Source organism: Euprymna scolopes, chromosome 11, assembly GCF_053919585.1.
Source record: "Euprymna scolopes isolate OS-2025 chromosome 11, ASM5391958v1, whole genome shotgun sequence".
Lineage (NCBI taxonomy): Eukaryota > Metazoa > Mollusca > Cephalopoda > Sepiida > Sepiolidae > Euprymna > Euprymna scolopes.
The window spans coordinates 19,838,085-19,844,781 of NC_136492.1; the positions used below are offsets into that span (position 1 = coordinate 19,838,085).

Below are 6,697 nucleotides of genomic sequence, written 5' to 3' on the forward strand. Positions count from 1 at the left end.
CTTAACGTGTGTGAGCGGAACGCTCTTCCTGGGAGCTTGGTTAATCCTGACTACACTTGGAGAGTGTAAGCCGCGAGATGGTCGGGCTAGTGCGTACCACTGAACTGACTCCAAGACAATTCAAGACGCTCTTTTATACACCGTTTTGTATCCGGTGCTATCCGTAATTATGTCCCTTATAACATTTTCCGATCCACGACGAACAAGGTCAAGCATTTCTTTTGTATTTCTTGCAGTTTGGGCAGGTTTATGATAATCCAAGCATTGTTTCGCTTTCTCTACAAAATCTTTGACGTTTATTTCTGCTTTTGGTGGCTTAATCCATGTGTTGCTTGTCACAGAAGGTGTAGTATCTTCCGCCTCCATAGTATCAACCACAACAGGCGTCTGGCTGGCACAAGTGGCCATAGCCAAACCATTATAAAACGGTTAAAAAGTCCGGCAAAAACGTATAAAAAGTCGGGAAAAAATATCACAGCAAGAAAAATGGGTAGCAACAATGACAACAAAAATGACAACAGGGATAACACGTAGAAGAAGGAAGAGAAGCGCAATAATAATAATACCTTGCCAAACACCTGACGTATAATAAGAAAGACGCAGTGATGGGGGTATGAGACGAATGGATTCGCCAATCATTTTTATAACCGACAGCTGTGCTAAACAACCAATGAAAACGTCGCAAAATTATTATAAAATCGTCGAATTTTGGATTCAATCAGTTCGCCATTTGCTACGTCACGGACCGCATTTAATTCTTCGCCGCCATCTTGGTTACTGATCTGAACTACGCCGCCATCTTTGTTCAACATAATATCTCAGAACTTAAGAGGTTAACTACGCCACGGACCGCATTTGATTCTTGGACGCCATCTTGGTTACTGATTTGAACTACGCCGCCATCTTTGTTCAACAAAATGTCTCAAAACTTAACAAATGATTTGTGCTAGCAGTATTTACTTGCCTCCTCTTGCGGCCAGAGTTTTTTTTAATGAAAACGACAACACATGAAGCCACTTGATGTACAGAGTTAAGAAGAATGAAAAATGACTATTGCAAAAACAGAAAGTGCCCATTTGGTTTAGTCTTGAAAAGGCCAGGGCTCTAGATAGGAGAAAAACAGTAAGCAGGAAGAGAGTTTCACAAGTCTGCAATTTTTGGAAAGAAGCTACTGGAATATGTGTAGTATTGGGAATCCCAGCTTAAATGCTATATATAGGTAGTTTTAGAAATAGAAAGTTATGTAAGCATATTTTGTTTCCCATCAGCGATTTAGCGGGATCAGAAAAGGTTGGGTTTGACAGGCGTCAAACTCAAGTCACCTTTTAACAACCTAGATAGGATGCACCAGAAATTAAGGGGTGACACGGGAATTTTGGTCGTAGCCTTCTGGTTGATGATCACATGGAGAGAGAGTAGTTTTGTGCAGTCGAGAATGCAGATGGGAGATTTCGGGTCTCCGACAACCGATATAAGCTTGCTTTGAATAAAAGATTGAAGCTTCAGTCCATCTTGTTGTCATTAATGAATCTGTCTGCAATGACCACTCCCCAACGAGATGGAGACCAGCATCCAAGAAGATATCATCCGCTGGCCAAGGCAACGAGGTATGTACGCATTATATATTTGCACGTACACATCTCGAAGGCATCCAAGGCAAAAGAACTGTGTACGGATAAGAACATACACACACATATAACAGTAAACTGCACGTAACATACGTAAGAGCATACACACCCACACCCATATATGTAAGAACAAAAACTCTTAAAAATAAACTTAAAAGTACCCGTAAAAGTAACAAGTAAGTAGTAAGTAAGGTAAAACGGTAAAAGAAACCGTAGTAATAAACGTTTTAATAATAATAGAGAATAATAAATAAACACACACCCATTATTAACATATGAAGCTGGATTATAATGAGGTATAAAAACAGCAAATTGATGAAGACCACTAGATCAACACGTCAAAGGAGCTGGAATAAAGGAAGCAGAGAATAGATCAGACAATTAATAATTGAAACCTATGCTTAATTTTAGAAGAGTTTCCAATAGTTTGCTAATTTGCATAAATCCTGAGATGAAAAATAGATCTTTTGGTTGGTGGCTAATCTGTATAAGTCTTGAATTGCAAAAGTTTGCAAACAAAGAGCAAGATTAGTTCTTGAGTGCACATGAAAGATTGTGTGTGGGAATTCTAAAATATCCAGTATGTTTTATTGAGTGATTCCATTTTCTAAATGGTTACTAGCAAAGTGTGGCTCCATTTGATTGGTCAGTTCCTATCGCTAGTGTCTATAAATAGAACCCTTTTAATATTCTTTAATCATGCCCTCTAATTATTTTAAAAATATTAAAACAGTATTCATAGAAAAGACTGATGTGTGTGGGGGGGGGGGGAGTGATAGTAGGCAGGTAAGCTCGAACCTGAAGACTTGAGGCAAAGGCGGAAAAGAAAGTGAAAGAAAACTTGATACCTTACCGCGACGGTAAGAGGGTAGAGGAAGTGAGAATCGTTGAAATTAAACGATTAAGAATTTAAGTGAATGAGTGGAGACACCTGTCTCCACTCATTCACTTAAATTCTTAATCGTGCACAAAGATGACGCACTTAACTTTTTTTTCCACCTCAAGGCTTCGGGTTCGAGCTTACCTGCCTACTATCACTTTTATTTTTCACACACAAACACACATCAACAAACACCTGAGCAATGCTCTCAATCTTTTCTATGAATACTGTTGTAATATTTTAAAAATAATTAGAGGGCATGATTAAAGAATATTAAAAGGGTTCTATTTATAGACACTAGCGATAGGAACTGACCAATCAAATGGAGCCACACTTTGCTAGTAACCATTCAGAAAATGGAATCACTCAATAAAACATACTGGATATGTTAGAATTCCCACACATAATTTTTCATGTGCACACAAGAAGGAATCTTGCTCTTTGTTTGCAAACTTTTGCAGTTCAAGACTTATACAGATTAGCCACCCACCAAAAGATCTGCAAGCCAGTTAAGCTTGAAGCTTTCTGCGTATTTGTTTGTTTCCCCAAGATGTTGGGGATAACCAGCTGGCACGAAAGGCCGAGAACACAACCACTTCGCTTTCAATTTAGTTTCGCTTTTATATGAAAAACATGAACAAACATGCGAGAAAACAGAATAGCAGGAATTTTATAAAATAAAAGTCACTCAAATAAAAGATATACACAACGTCACTTCGCAAATCGTAGATATTATAATCTAGGGAGTATATAAAAAGTTCTCAGAAATATTACCCCCCCGCCCTCCCCCTGAGCGTCTCCCTTCAAGCCTTTGCTGGACATATAAAAAAAGCACACATACAAACACATAGTTTCACTTTTATATTATAGATTTGTATTTGTTAAGTATTTTTAATTTCAGTGATTCCATCAACAATGAGCGCTCTAATACTTACAACAATTGTGTATTTCAACTGATCCAAAGAAGATGAATGAGAAGCAGCACCAGAATAGAGGGTGGTATCATCAGCATATCATCATATTAATGTTTGGACGTAAAGAAAAAAAATAACATAAATGTTGTGGTGTGTCCACCCTACGGATAATAATTAACTCTTCCACTTATTACAAAGGCCAGGACCAACAGTTTTCTAGAATGACTGTTACGATTCTATCTATAGTTTTTTTCATTTGGAACCATTGTTTATTTTTAGTCGCGTGCAAGCCACTCTATAAGTCACACCAGCGGCCCGTCAGTCGGTCTGTCGGTCAGTCTGTCCGTATCATTTTTGTGCTTGGCCTTTTTGGTTAAGATCAAAGGTCTGTTGTTAATAGATGCTGTTCTTAGCTTTTTAAGCTTTCTTGGCCTTTTGGCCAAGATCAAACGTAGAAACGACTGATCACGCTTTCTTCGATTGACGTGAACTCTGCCAGTACTGGTCGTATGTCAGCGAGGTGATGGCTCGCATCGATCCCGAGCATCCTCGCCCAGTTACCGCATCCAATGTCGTTAACAACGTGAGACCGCCATGGGACCGGGAAAGACAAATGGTCTACATTACGATCCTGCCTGTGGCGAGAATGGTGATTTGGACGTCGCGTCTGCAGGGTGGCTGGGGTGTGTTGCCTTTTTCTGATCAGGATCTGATCGCTTTCTTTAAACACCAACTACGGGTGAAGATCAGATGTGATAGAAGAACGCTGCACGTGCGGCATTTGACAGAAGATGGATACATGTAGCAAGTCTGTGTGTACGAAAAGGAGCCAAGTTTGAATACGTGTTCCCCGCCTAGGTGTGGAACGTGCAGTTTCGTCAAGCATAATCTATTTTCAGCCACTTAGCTAGCCGAGTAAATGCTTCATCCCTCCCCAAGTAGGAAGCCTCCAAGATCCCAATCCTCTCCTATCTGCAATTTTTTCTTCTCATCCCTCACTCTAAATTTCACCCATCTTGGAGAGAAAGAAATCAATCACTAACTCCCCATCCCTCACCCACAAAATTTTCTTTTCTCCATTTCGTCTCACCTATAGAGCATCCTCACTTAGAGACCTGCCTGCAGGAGCTCAGGTTCCTTTACAAACCAAGTGAAACAGACGGTCTATCAACTAGGCGAGGTTGGGAGGGTCCTACTAACCACTCCGCCCCCCGCCCTCGACACAAATGAATTATCGTATCATCATTGTTATCTTTTTTGTTTTTACACAGAAATAAAAAATGTTTTAAACAGTTGGGTGCCAAGTAGGACGTCCCCAAGTACGAAAGGGTGAATGCGGTATTATGGTGAAAGAAGATTCTAACGAAGAGAATCTTTTCTTTAGTTCTAGAGTGACAAGGATGACCAACGATCCCCATCTGCCCCCCCTTTTGAGTTGGCCTTGTGCCTAAGTTTTTTGTTGATGTTCTTTTTTTGCCTGAATAAAAGATTTAATATCTCAAAATGTAGTATCTGTTCTGGTAGATACTGCAAGCGAAGACCATATATGTGGGGGTAACCCCAAATATCAGACCTTGGTCAATGTAGGGGCAACCCTTCATACCAATTGTCACTATCCAACTCCCCTACTCCCCGAGGAGTTGGTTCCCATTTCCCCTTCACTCCTCACATTAAAAATCGGCCTTGTGCCTAATTTGCTCGGTGGGGGAGCAAATAAATACAGCTTTTCTTGGCCTTTTGGCGAAGATCAAAGTGTAGTATCTGTTCTTACTACATGCTGTACTTATGTTTGTAACTTTGTGATATTGTGTATTAATTTAATGTAAAATGATCAAATGATCACCCAATTTACAACCAGTCAGTCTCAAAGCCATTCAAGTCATTCTCCAGATCATTCAAGTTGTTTTTGAAGGATTCCAGTTATTTTTTAAGCATTCAAGTTATTCTTAAGGTCATTCAATTCATCCTTAAGTTCATTAAAGTCATTCTAAGTCATTTACTTTTTATTTATTTAAGTCATTTCAGCCCATCTTTCGGTCATTTTAGTTTATCTTAAGAACTTCATGTCAATCCTACATTCACGTATTCATTCATTACATGAGAGCACGCGACTAATGGCTATTGGCCTTGTTTAATTTATTTTTATTTTTGTTAGGAAAGAAGTAGAAATGTAAAGGGATTGGCTTTTTTTGTGGTGGTAGTGGGGGCATCTTTCTTCTAATCATGCATATAATCTAGTCTTCTGAGATTTTAAAAGCTGGACCAAAATAGAATTTAAGCTGATACATCAAACTTTGATTCTGACTAGCCACTTTTCATTTGTTATTTTTGTACTATATTATTGGCACTATAAAAGTACACTTTGTTACAGTTTTTTTATTTATTATTATATAGTCCTCTTTAGACAACTGATAATATGGAAACATCTTTCATTTATGATTTAAAAGAAAATCTAAATAAGCAAAGGGAGTAACTCGTATATTTAAATGAAGAATATAAAAAAAGCAGTTGTCTCCCTTACAACTAAAATTTTCCTTCGTTTTCTGTGTAAGTTTAAAAAATGTACAAACAACTAAAAATTAAAATGTCTTCAGTGCATCTTTCACACACGATTCCATTTCCGTTTGATGAAAAACGTTTTTGTTTTTTTGTTTTTTTTTTGTTACAGACCATCTACTAGTTGGCCAGTTGTGTATAAATCCCAAGAACAATAGGAGCCTTTTATTACATCTGAAAGTGACACGTGTTTAACGAGCAATCAATAAAAGAACACTAACATTGATAAGAAAAGTAAATGAAGAAACACCATCCAGAGTTACTCACAAACTTCGATCAAAAAGAGAAGTAATAATATCAAGTATCCTGCCACCATTACTGTTGTGATGCCAACCTTATGGATAACAATAACATCTTCCTCTTCCTATAAAGACTGAGAGAATATGCCTCTCGGGGTTATGCACACTTGGCAGTCAGATTTACGTATAGCCATTCCCTTTAAGTTTGCATTTACTTTTCTGTTTAATATATTTTGTTTTCACTGAATACAGAGTTGTGTATTTCTTCCGGACCCTTTTGGGACCATAATACAGCATCAAACGAGAAGTCGTGTATAGTCCGTATCCTCTGCTTCAGATGTCAGCTTCTTTTTTATTTCAATTAATTTGCAAGCCAACTTTAGATCTTTTTGTTTTATCCCTATCTAATAGTTTTGGGACGTAAAGAAAAAAGAAAATGACATAAATGTTGTGGTGTGACCACCCTACAGATAACAATAA

At 38.2% G+C, this 6,697-nt stretch overlaps 1 pseudogene; it reads left to right on the plus strand.

The window, feature by feature from the left end:
- Positions 1–5,143: 5,143 nt before the first annotated feature.
- Positions 5,144–5,270, plus strand: LOC145288373 (U2 spliceosomal RNA; annotated as a pseudogene).
- The last annotated feature ends 1,427 nt before the right edge of the window (positions 5,271–6,697 follow it).